Raw genomic sequence first — 13,386 nt, forward strand, 5'->3', positions numbered from 1 at the left:
GCTGACTCAGTGTCCAGTCGCAACAGTGAGAAGAAAAGAAGAGAGCAAAAGAATTCTTTTCAACTTTTTTTTTTTTTTTTAATGTTTGACTCATTTCTCTGCCTGTCTCTCCCCAGGCCTCCTCCCCTCCTGGGTCCCCTCAGGCCCTCCCCCAACCTCCTAGGCGCTCCTTTACCCTCTTTATGTTACACGATCGCTCAAATTGAAGCTCAGGAGGGTCCTATAGGGATTGCATAGGATCCCTGGGAGAAAAAAGCCCCCAACAAGCTATACACCAGATGTATAACGTTATATGGTCAAACTGGCAAACACAAAAGCTGAAAAACAAAAGGCGTGAATTAGGGAGAGGCATTCAAAGGCGTGTTTTCAAAACAGCCCCGGCCAAGAGCCTGGATCTCCCTCCTGAGACTAAATGCTTGAAAGAAAAGGTGCTAAAGAAAGAAAGGAAAAGAAAAAAAAAAAAAAAAAAGCCCATTTTTTCTAATTAGCTGAGGCCTAACAGGCACTGAATTTCTCAACTAGTTTTCATCAAGGGGGTTGTGGCTTGTGAAACTGAAAAAATCTGCTTTTGAAACCGGGATGCAGACCTTCCACAGACCAAAGCTGGAATTAGTCTTTGAGCAATATGAACATTTTTCCTCTGTCTCTCATTTTGGGTTCTGTCTTACCTCGGTACTAGATCCCTTTTTCACACCCTTCCCCCAAAGTACAAATATTATGTGGGCTTAAAAAGAGAGCAGGAGGGAAAGTGACAATGGTCCTCTAGCCCCTTCTTTCTGTCTCCATGGCAGGGGGCTTTGGATGCCAGAAACAGTCCTGCTTTGCTCTGAATCTCATTCCAAAACACCACTGAGCACCAAAGGGGGAGATAGGTGTCATTGCAGGCGGGGTGTGTGTGTGTATGTTTTCTGTAAATGCTGAGGTTACAATTAAAAACTCCCCACCCCGGTGAATTTAGATATCAAGAGGTTGATCCCTCACTGTGAGTTTTTTTTTTTCAAAAGCAACGTTTTTCAAGGCTCTGAGGTGTAATCCTGGAGCAAACAGCTTTGGTCCTCTGCCTTGAGAAAGGACACACATACACAGGCAATTTAAATTCCTTTTCCTGTGATTGTGATTCTTACTTAAAGTGAGGAGAAACGGTGTCAGGACTTATTCGTCCTTTCCTGCCTGACAAATTATGAACTTACAGTCTTTAATCACATTTCTGATAGGAAAACAAAACCGAACTCGTGGATGAGAGTTGGTGGGCAGCCCACATTTTGTAGGCGGCAACTTTAATTGCCGCACCGACTGGCTCGGATGCCTTTGGTCCTGCGTGGTGTGTTTTAGTAACAAACGCTTGTTCTAATGAATTAGCCTTATTAGGGGGCTCCTCATATTCTTTCATAAAGAGCAGAGCTATTCTGAACTTGTGAATGCAACAGTCTCTTGATATTCTCACACTGAAGCCTGTAGTGTGGACTCTATTTCCTCCCCTGTATTTTCATAAGACTGGGATTTTTTTCTTAATGGCAGAAGAGTGAGTAGCAGATAAGCAGGTAGCAGCCATACACGTACCCAGGAGCCATCAAAGACGCCTGGAAAATTATTATGCTAAAAATGTTCACAGCTGAGCAATCCAGATTTTAGTTCAGTCACCTCGTGATGCAATTTTTTTGCTTTTTATAAACTTATGGCAATGGATAAAACAGATTCATTAGCTTTGATTAACCTTCTTTAACTAGAGTTAAAAACCTGCTTGTAGACAGCTCCGCTACCCATGCAGCCTTTAAGATACTTTATCATGTTTAAGACCCAATTACTGTTGCACTGAATAAGAATAAAACATCACAATAAAATCTGGTACAAACAGCCACTCTAATGCACATGGCAAATAGTCATTAATTTATAACAGCAACTTTCCCATTTCTATGGTTTTTCTGATGGGCTGCACTTAATTCAAGTTGAATGCTCTGGAATTTGATGATGATCTGAGAAACTGTTTCCCCGGTCTTATGGACTGCTAACTTTCTTTTCTCCCTTCCTTCCTTTCTCTCTCTCTCTCTCCTTTCTTTTCTCTTTCTCTCTCTCTCACTCTCTCTTTCTTTTCTGTCTTATAGATTCAATTTAGAGTATCAGAAAGCTCCTTTTAAAAAGTTCCAAAACAAAATAGAAAAGAGGATCTAAAGTCTAAACAGTTTCTGCAAGCTCAGGTCTATATGAGAGAGGGATGGGATTAAAATGTGATGGAACGTTAGGATTTTAGAACAATTTCCGCTCAACAACCAGACAAATATCTAATAAGAAAATTTAAATAGTCAAGAAACACAGACCAGTAAGATCAGAATTGAGTGAATGAAAGAGTTATACATGTATTATCTGCAAACTTTGTGAAAAGAGCTACAGTAAGGTCGCTTTTTTGCAGCCTGTAGAGAACTAGAGCGAGGAAATATCTCCAGAGCATAATGAGTTAATTTTGGTCAGGATTTGACTGAACCAGGAATAATGAACAGTGAGATACTGCAGCTTTCAGGCAAAACAGAGTAACAACAATTAAAAAAGAGAGAGGAGGAATGAAGGGAGAAAACAATCTCCAGTCAGTTAACTAACAAGAGCAGCGCAGTGTTTGAAACAGATAAAACAGAGGCCACCGGGAATGCAGCTCTCGCTGCGGCTGGCTTTGTGCTTGGGTGCGGAAAGCATTACAGCATTTGTGAGCCAACTGTTTGTGGGCTTATTCTCATCTGCTTTAAAATATTTGGTTTTGCCGTATTTCCATAATAACCACAACCACACTTTCCCCTCCGAAAACCCCCCCACAACAACAGATGTGTGTTCTAAAAGGAAATAGAGACACTGATATAATCAGACACTAGTTAGAGTGCTTTCATTCTAAATTCTCCAGCAAATTCACAACAAAAAACTCTCCACCATGGGTGGAATTAATCTAAGATCCTTGATTATTTGAAGTTCTAAAAGTTTTCATTTTGCATTTTGTTTTTGAATGTATAGTGCTTTATTTATCAAACTACAGCATAATTTTCCCTTCAGTTTGAGGCTGTGATTGTGAAACAAATAAATTGAAACTTAAGGGCCTGTTCTCTCCAAATTTAGTTCCATTATCACTGTAAGAATGCACACTACTTGATAATACAAAAGAGGTGTGTAGCTGGTTATTTAGTTGCTAACTCAGCAATATGTTGGTTAACACAACACTCCCCAAACTCCTTTCTGGGGTTGTTTTATCATTGCAAGTCTCTGTGTGTGCCATGCATATTTGTGTGTATGGGTGCTAATATCAGATATCAGAGGGCAGCAATATTGTCCAAAGATTTAAGATTTTCTATTTTAAAGGGGCCAAAAACAACCAAGAATAAAGTTTTGCAAATACTTAAAAAGAACGAAACACATTTTTAAAAATAAATGCACGTTTAAAAATAAGTTTAAATGAGGATGGTTGTGATTTTTGAAATATTATATTTTATCTATAATTAAATACATCATTATCAGCGCTACGGTTTTCTAGTAATGTACCAATATGCATTTATTTAAAGTACATTAAAATACTCTAGACTCTAGAGCATAAAAGAAGGTCCAACGCATTTGGCTGTTTTCTGCAATCAATAACTTTGGCCCTTACACCGAGTTGTTTCAGTTTTAATGCTGTAGCTCATAACTGCACTTGCCTTGGAATAACCTATTTAATCTTCTTTTCCTGAACATACTCTTAGATATCCACATAACAGAACCCATAGTTGGGGGAGAAAAATGGAATAGAGTTTAAAAAATAAAAGTTGGTGACAATCCCTTCGGTTCCCTGCTACTGTATCTTTCTAACCTTAGAAGCTGGAATAGCTCAACCCCAACCAACAGGTCTAGCCCTGAAATGAATCTGGAAACCATCCTGATCTTGGGCAGAAAGAATTCGGGGAGCCTTACACCAGTAGTTCATCAGCTCAGCCAAGCATGAACCCTCTTTGGCTGCTGGACAAACTCTGTTGCCCATTTCTAGAGGTCAGACTCCAGGCTTGCTCCACAAGATGAGGCTTTAACTCTTAATTCAGTTTAGTGCCCTTCATCATGTCCACATGCCCAAACGGAGCCTGTTGCCTGCTTTTGTATATGGGTCCCTGTTCCAAGTACCCAGGGGAGCTCCTAGAGCCTGGCATACACTCCTGTAATTCTAGTACTCAAGACTGGATTTCCGTGGCCTCTGTTGTACTTACTAGATGCTGCTTGCTCCCCATCTTATACCTCTCCCTATGCCTGCTGCTAGATATCCCTGAAGCTTTACTGTGTCTTCTTCCTCGGATATCTAACAGTCAACTACTCTTGGACCCCATAGAGGTCTGAACTCTTTCAAGTATTCTTCCTGCTAGATCAGCCTCTGAAGCTCTGTGGAAATCCCAAGTTCTGGCCAATTCTGCTCTGATCATTCTCACTCATAACATTTTGAGTTGGTTGTAAAGGAAAATGAAAAGACTGCCGGAGCACTGTAACTGGGATTGTTGGAATCGCCAGTGATCTGCCTAATGTATATTCCCTTGCCTTAATTACCTTCTCATGTCCCCTGGATTCTTGACCCCCTTGGAACTATCCAGTCTCCACCTTTAACACTAATTAATCACTATGCCCACCAAAGCTACAGAAATTTTGTCTCTGGCATTCCAGTATAATCCCCATGCCCATCCTGCAGAAAAATATTATTATCCATGCACCCTGACTAGGAGCATCAATGGAGTGGACATAAATAAGTTGCCGTTTGCAGCTGTCAGTGAGAGATGTTGGCAAGGTGGCTACATTTGAAAAGGAGGTAGCTACCCAAATTTTGAAAGTGAGAGTAATTAAGGAGTGAGGAGAAACCTTTCCTCAAGACTCCTTTCTAGACTGCAAAGAGCTAAGGCACACAGTGTGTGCCCCATGAAGCAGCTCATGTCCGTTTCCTAATGGATTACCTCCCCATCCCTAGCATGTTAAAGACCAGGAAGCTTCAGTAGCAGATGACCATCTGATGTGACCCACCCAACAGTGTCAGTTTCGACCTGCCAGAGCCCTCCTAATAATTGCCCTTTGACACACATCAAGGTGTCATCTTGGGTAATTGACAGCTGAGTAACTACAGGAAAGGTGATTTGAATAGTAGCCCCTTGACAATTTTCATCTTAGATTCTTTATGTCAACATTTTTCAATTCTGACTGCATTGGAATCACCTGAGAAATAAACTATAAATGCAGGTGTTTAACCACCAAACCCTTAAGTTCTGATGCCATTGTTCTGGGGTGGGGGTGGGCATGAAAGTTTCATTTAGAGAGTTTTGGGGAGTGTTCATGTGCCACCAAGGTTAAGAATACTGCTTTAGGTATTTATTTATTTATTTATTTTCTTTATTTCTCTCCCCTTCCCCTTCCCTCCCCCCCATTGTCTGCTCTCTGTGTCCATTCACTGCGTGGTCTTCTGTGTGTGCTTACATTCTTGTCATGCAGCCCTGGGAAATAGTTGCTTTTTTGTTGTGTCATCTTGCTGTGTCAGCTCTCTATGTGTGCAGCACCACACCCGGGCAAGCCACGCTTTTTACGCACAGGGGAGTTCTCTTTGCAGGGTGCACTCCTTGCACATGGGGCACCCCTACATGGAGGACATCCCTGCATGGCATAGCACTCCTTGAACGCAGCAGCACTGCACGTGGGCCAGCTCACCACATGGGTCAGGAGGCCCTGGATCTAGAACCCTGGACCCTCCATATGGTAGGCAGATGCTCTATCAGTTGAGCCACAACTGCTTTCCTGCTTTAAGTATTCAGACAGCAGAACACCAGCACAGCTCCTACTCAACTGCATAGAAGATTCTGTGAAACCCAAAAGGATCATATACTTTCATCACCAGCCAAACTCAGTTTTCCATGCAACTAAGTTCAGCATTTTCTTCTCTAGAGAGCTGACAGATGATGTCATAGTTTTGTCTACCAATGTATTCCATTTTTTAGTACCCAATCCTATATAATTAAGGCACAATTACAGCTCTGTGGGCTTTCAAGGCAAAGGATACTTATCTTAATTCCCAACTAACTTTTGTCTAACTACCTCCCTGAATTTCTTTCTTGATCACCAGAAGCCTAGTTCATGATGACCCATTGATACCCGCCTTGGCCTCTCTCTTTTTACTGCACTGTCTGTCTCTATCCCTTGAGAAGCTACTGGGATGTTCTGCTGCTGATTCTGTTAGCTATTGGGCCTAGAGTTGAAGATTAAGCAAAGTCCTCAGTGGGCTCCAAACTCCAGAAACTGCTTCCATCCAGGATCTTCATAATTATTTTCCTGACTACAACAGCTACCAAGGAGAAGGATGGGCTTTTTCTTCTTCCTGGCTACCAGATCCAGCCCCAGTCTGCTGGAACCTTGAAGTCCTGGAAAGTCAAGAAAGCATATTGCAGGGACAGATCTTGGACATTATATATCCTGCCATAACCTACTGAATGTACTGGGGAAGAGTGTGAACTACAATGTAAACTATAATCCATGTGGTGCAGCAGTGCTCCAAAATGTATTCACCAAATCCAATGAATATGCCAAAATGATGAAAGAGGCTGTTGGTGTGGGAGGAAGGGGGTGGGGTGTGGGGTATGTGGGAGCCTCTTACATTTTTTAATGTGACATTTTTGTCATCTATGTATCTTTTTTTAAAAAAAGACAATTTAATTTTTAAAAATTGCCCAAAAAAAGCAATAAAAGTTTTATCATTCATCAATTCAGTGAGAGGGGAGTGAAATCTAGCTCACAAATTCTTTAACATTTAGCCCTTAAAGATCCTTCCCCTCCCAATTCTATGTCAATAATGCTATTGAGGAGCTACGTAGCAGTACAGGCAGCCCTGGGTTGCTGGCTCACTGGGTCTCTAGATCTGTAAGACCTGGAGAGTTCTTATAACTTTACAGGCACTGACAATATCTAATACTGGTGCCGTGCATTACAGTTTAGATAACATTTTAACATGCATTATCTTATTTAATCTTCACTGAGAGAGTGGTTGACATATATATGTATATATATGTAAAGAGAGAGAGAGAGTAGCACTTAACTGCACAGCATTGTTGAGAGGAAAAATAGAGTGACACTAAGTAAGGTACCATGGAGATGCTCCATAAATGTCTGAGTCTTTCCTCCCCAAATTTGCCCACTGCTTATATAATTACCATATTGTTTTTTCTATCTGTTTGTTGGTATAAACAATGTCCAAGGTAGGAAGATTGGGCAGGAGACTCTTAGGAAGTCCTCTATTTTTCAGATAGTCTTCTTTACCAATGACCTAAGCATACATTTAGAAGTTTCATATATATATATGTATTTTTTTCTTTTTTTGCTAGAATGTTGAATGCTTTCAAGTATATCAATTTGTAGGAATATGAACAAACAGACAATTCAACTGCTCAATGTTAGGGCCTTCCATAGAACACTCCAGGATTCTTCATTTCTGTTTCCTGTTTTCAAGTAGCTGTCTGGAACACCTAGACAATCACTGCTGTAAGCCTGGATGTAAAACGTGAAACTTCAAGGTAACCTCTACACCATTGCTACTTTGTTTTTTGGAAGTGCGTATGAGAAGAAGATCATGCGCATTCAATAAGTGTTACATTACTTCTTATGCTTGAAATATTTCTGCACAAAAATGAAGACCAGGACTTGGGATCCATTAGCCAAAATTATAAAAATTATAAATGCTTAAAAGGTTTTGAAAGATGTTCATCATGAATGTGTAAACAAATCTCAATATGAAAAAAGATGAATGCCATTTTGGGACAATACCCAGAGATCATATCAAAGAGAGATATACCCTAAACTCTGCCTACTAAGCTTAAAGTATAAGACTTTTTCTCAGTGCAATGAAACCCTTTGGGAAGAATTTATTTAACATTGTAGGAAATCCTACCTGTCACCTAAACAAACAAAGAACAACAAACCTGTGATTAGGATTATCTGGATCTAATTTGTTTTCTTGAAAGGGTGACAATTAGTAATATTGGACTGATCATTCATTCTTCCATTTAATAACTACGTTTGGAGTAACCAACTTGTGGCCTGTGTTTTTCTAGGTACCGTGGACACAGCAGTGAAGAAAAGACTCCCTGGCTCTTAAAGGGACTGAATTTCTAAATGGAGCCATTAGGTTCATCTATTTATGATCTAGAATTGGTCAAAGTTTTCAGTAACTGAGATAGGTGAGCAAAGCATTCATAAACTTATGCGAGAATCCAAATCCTCAGCCCTGTTTATGTTTTAGATTTTAAAAAGGGGTGAAAATGAATGAAAAGCAATAATCTCACACTCCAGGTGCACAATTACCTTGTCATTGTCATCACAGCAATCTTCATACTGATGACTGAGGTTCAAGTTCTAGCACATGATACATGAAAGAGCAAAATGGAGAAAACAGTATAAAGGCCCTGTGTAATTTTTCTTTGGCAATTATGAAGAAAGTTCAAGGTTATAAAAAGCCAGCTTCTAACAATCTCCCCAGTTCTCCATCCCAGACCCCAACTTTTATGGAATGACATTTAACATTTTATTTTGCTTAAATGAAAAAATTTTTTTAAAAGTCAAGCTTCAATCCAGTCAACAAAAGCCCAACACAACATTAAAAGATAAAAATAGGTGTCTGAAAGCATGGTATGTTTCTCAGACTCTAGAAGTGACTTGAATTAGTATCAAGAAGGCAATGTACTCTTTCTTGTCCTGATATAAACCAACAAATAAACAATTTCTGAAAGTCCAGTTCCACAGACATAAGACATCTGGATATTTTAAAGAGGAACCCAAATTCTTGGCATTGTATTCAAACTTGGAATCTAAATCTTCTGAAGTTCACACATCATGATGAATTATGACAAAATGCTTTTCTCTCATGGTATGTCTCCATAAGATCATGTCAACATTATCTGTTCTGCAGAACATCTCCTTAAAAATTTGACAACCTAAAGGGAAAAGAAGTTTGATCCCATAAGGTCCCAGAATTTGGTCTTATTTGTTCATTATGAACAGAAGGTACTCAATGTAATATGCAGTTCATGATGAGAATGCTTGAAAAGGTCATTGCCTTAGTTCAAATAAACAAAACGCCTTCTCTATAACATTCTGGCATGATAGTCAAAGATAAGAATTGCACCAGTGAGAAGATTGCAGAGTATTAAAAAAATCAGAGGTCAGTTGAGTTTGGGCTTAGAGTAAGGCTATTTTTAGTACACTGAAAGATTGCTGGAAAAAGGGAATGGTATGTAAAAAAAAGGAAAAAAACTGTTCATAACATGGAATTATTTTGAAAAAGGTATAATTCATTATTTTAAATGATTCACTCTTAAGTCAATTGGATATTTTTCAGGTCTAATTGGTAGAATCCATTGTCATTCTGGCTCTACTTTTCTCAATGCAAAACTTTTTTTAACATCTCAGACATTATAGGAGGAGAGAAGTAGCTCTTGAGGCTTTATGAAGACTTCTTAAACCATCATGTTATGAGAACAAAAGCAACAACACAATTGCTATTTTAAAAGATTAGCTTACTTTAAAAGAAAAGATTGTAAAAAGTATATTCATATACTTTTGTTGTGGGTTTCATATTTTTCAATGGAGGGCCTAATATGTGCAAGGTTTTTTGTAAATACTTTTTATTGAGTCTTCACTATAATTCTATGAGGTGAACATTACTGTTTTTATAAGAAAAGCTGAGCTCAGGGGTTGGATAATTCCCCCAAAGTCTCTGGTGGATAATTCAGAACTGAGCTTTGGGAACAGCCTTTACCCAAAGCTCAGTCTTTGGACTACACACACTGCCTCTGACTAATGAATGAAAGAAAGGCATCATGAGAAAGCGCAGAAGAATTTCAGACCTTGTAACTGATAACTGATTGAATGGTGACATTAAAGTATTTTTCAAGTATGATTTCACCAGTTGCTGTGTTCATGATCTCTGAAAAGAAATCAGATATGAAAAGAAATACAGGACTTGTTTTCAGTGGACTTTAGCTAAAGAGCACCATGAGAAGCTGAAGCTCTTCTAAGGCAGACTGCTAGATTTGTGGGGAAGGTCTTGCCTAGTGAACTTGTGGAAGTTCCCTGCAGATATTAAAGCATGCTCAGCTAGGAAAGACACTGGATTCAGAGCCCATCAAAGAAAAGGATTTGATTAGACTTCCTGTCCAAGTGTATTGCTTGCAGTAAGAAGCCTGGCTGTGGTGAACCATGGAGACCAAACCACGACTCCAAAAGAGGTCAGTGAAATGCAGGGAAGAATATCTTCTCCAGCTTGAAGGAAACTTCCAGCAGGGTAGTTCAGGGTTCTGCTTTCATTAGCTCTCGTATTTACATTATCTGTTGATGATTTGGGGCAAAAATGTAAAAATGAAGATTCCAGGAGCAAGGATAATAGCCAGTAGTGACTTAAGAAGTCCAAATCTCTCTGTGTTTGCATTTTTGTCACCATTGTTGTAAATGAACCTGTGGATGGAAAGTTGGCTGATGCCCCCATTTAGGGTACACGAAAAGCTCCTCAGAAGTCTATAGGCAAACATGTACTCTAAAGGGAATAGAGAATGGGAAAAAAATAACCTCTCCAGAATTCTACATTCCAGAATTACTGATGGAAAAAGAAATCAAAGGAAATATAAACTTAAGGAGCTGAAAAAGAATACATGGTGCTTTTCTAATCTATTAATAAAGTGTGGCCGAAAAATAATCTTAAATTACAAACAGTGAATATTAATCTATTTTTTAATCCAACATTATACAATGATATTTAAAGAAAAACAAACAATAAACCAGGAAAGCAATGCACCTTTTTAAAAGTAGGAAACCAGAGACACACACACAAAACCCTCAAGTAAGGGAAAACTAACAGTTTGGGGAAAGTGTAATTCTAGTCATCAAAAAAGTATTAATGCAATTGCTTATTAGTTTCAGAGTATAAGGTACATATCATTTGCTGAACAAATTAAAGAGCTTAATTTTTTTTAACTCTTTCAAATAATGGAGACCTGAAACATCCTCTGTTATATAATATATACATGACATTAAGACATCTTATACATATATATCCAAATATATATACATATTTATGTATTCATACATACATATAAATATCTACATATTTGTATGGCAAATCTAATTTATAAAATGTCTATTTTTTTCCTTGTCCCAATTGATCCTCTCATAAAACATATGAGGTTGTTATTCCCCAGCTTCTTCAGGCATTTTCCTGATTCTATTTCCAGAATGATCCCATAGTACCTCTATTAAAGATATTAGCACACTGTAGCAAAGAGTCACCCCATGTGATTCTCCTGCCTCAGGATTACCTAGAAGAGAATTGGTCCTTATCATACTTGTATGCCTCCCTCATGCCTACTACATAGAGATCCCTGGGTTCTACTAGAGATTTGCCCATCCAAATCTTACTTTTTCAGTAAGTTAAAGTGAGAGAATGTGTGGTATTACAGGCATCTTGGCAATTCCAATGTACCTGAAACCTAGCTTGGTATTAGGAAATGTTTTGCTCTGCCTGTTTGTGGTGGTCTGAAACTATATGTACCCCAGGAAAGTATGTTCTTAATGTTAATCCATTCCTGTGGGTGTAAGCCCATGGCAAGTGGGATCTTTTGGTGAATAGGTTCTTAAGTTAACATGTGACCCACCCCATTCAGGGTGGCTCTTAATCCTCTTCCTGAAGTCTGTTACAAGAGAATGGAATTCAGAAGAAAATTAAAAGCCACAGATGTGGAAGCAAGAAGCTAAAGGCAATGAAACCTGGAAGAGAAAGGAGAGACCAGCAGATGCCATGTGCCTTGCCATATGACAGAGGAGTCCAAGATATGTAGCAGCAGGTCTTTAAGGAGAAAGCATCACCTGACGATGCCTTGATTTGGACATTCTTCTCAGCCTCAAAACTGTAAGCTCATAAGTTAATAAATCTCTGTTGTTAAAAGCATTTTGGAAGCTTAGCAAACTAGAGCGCTGTTCCATCTGCAGTGCTTTGAACAGCACTTGCCTCATTGGAACCCCTCTAATGTTGTTTGAAAGACTGCATACATAAGCTGCTCCATAATTTGGCAGCTATTAGGTGAGGGTCAGGACTTGAATCCAGGTCTTTTGTGTTGTGTTCTCATTGTTGCAGGAATAAATCCTTCCCCTGGCTCAGTTCAGATTACCTACCTGCCCTTGATTATTGTTTTGGGGTGAGACAGTAGGTACTAACACAATTAAACTATGTGAGTTAACCTTGATACTGTTTTTTCTCTTCTGCTTTTTCAAGCCTAGACTATGCTGTCCAAATAAAATAAATTCAGCAAGCACTTATTGCTCACTTACTAAGTGAAAGGAACGGCAGAGTAGGAAAAAAGAAAGAGTAGTTATCACAACCTGTTCTGTCTGTTTATTGGATGTAGTTATTAGTACATTATAGTTCTACCCCAAACTTCTTTTTTTCAAATAAGACCTTAGAAGCATAAAGTCATGGAAAGAGGACTGCACTTGAGGGTTGTGGCACATGTTTTCAAATTTATGATAAGAGAGAGCCTATATGAGAGCATCCTAATACACTTTTTGGGGCTGATTAGCCCTTCTATCCTTCAGGAACCTGTTAAATTTTCTTTCTGTGATTTATATGATGCAAGTGTTCAGTTGTACCTATTGGCAATTTCAGTTAATTTGTATGAAGTAAAAATACAATTCTGGTGGCTTAACTTGTTACAATTCTTCTTTACTCACCACCAAGACAAAGATTGTGGACCTGGAGGCTATCCCCTCTAATGCCCTGACATTACAGCATCCACATTTTCCAGAAAATCAAGCTAACTTATTTTCCAGTCTTACTTCATTTCATCTCCAGTTGTGTAGACCCAGCCTTAATGTACCCAAACAAAATGAGATGTTTTTCCCTCCCAATAGGACTAAGCACTTTAAATAACTATATATTTCTTAGTCCAGAAAGAAAAAACTTTGAGACAGTGGAGATGCATTTAGAATTATTTCTTAAGTTGGGCAATCAGATGACCAATTCCATGGAGAAAGCATTTGGGAAACTGTATACATTCTCCTAAAGTTTATTATCCAAATGAGTGGATTAATTAAAAATTAAAGTAACAGAGAATGAAGAATATTTTATAAAACTAATGTCAACTTTTGTACCACAAAATCTGATTTTGGAGACCACATCCATTAGCCTTTAAATTTTTTAAAGATAAGCTAAAATGCTTAGCTTATACTCCATCCATTTCTCATTTCTACAAAAAACAGGAGAATAAAAAGTATCATGAGGGGGCATATTTCCAGTTCACAATTCTACTCTCCAGAGGTTTGAAAAACTTCATCTATTTTTTTGTCTTGGACATGATACAAACTGAATTTGAATTTTAGATATTC

At 38.6% G+C, this 13,386-nt stretch overlaps 1 long non-coding RNA gene across 1 annotated transcript in view; it reads left to right on the top strand.

Annotated features, from left to right (window-relative positions):
- LOC131278045 (uncharacterized) overlaps nucleotides 1–13,036 on the top strand; it is a 47,221-nt gene extending 34,185 nt beyond the window's left edge. Inside the window, exons 2-3 of the long non-coding RNA XR_009185175.2 lie at nucleotides 8,070–10,241; nucleotides 11,670–13,036. This is a non-coding gene — a long non-coding RNA (uncharacterized lncRNA). The remainder of the gene's footprint in view (nucleotides 1–8,069; nucleotides 10,242–11,669) is intronic.
- Nucleotides 13,037–13,386: the final 350 nt, after the last annotated feature.

This window comes from Dasypus novemcinctus, chromosome 3 (genome assembly GCF_030445035.2).
Source record: "Dasypus novemcinctus isolate mDasNov1 chromosome 3, mDasNov1.1.hap2, whole genome shotgun sequence".
In the NCBI taxonomy this organism is placed as follows: Eukaryota; Metazoa; Chordata; class Mammalia; order Cingulata; family Dasypodidae; genus Dasypus; species Dasypus novemcinctus.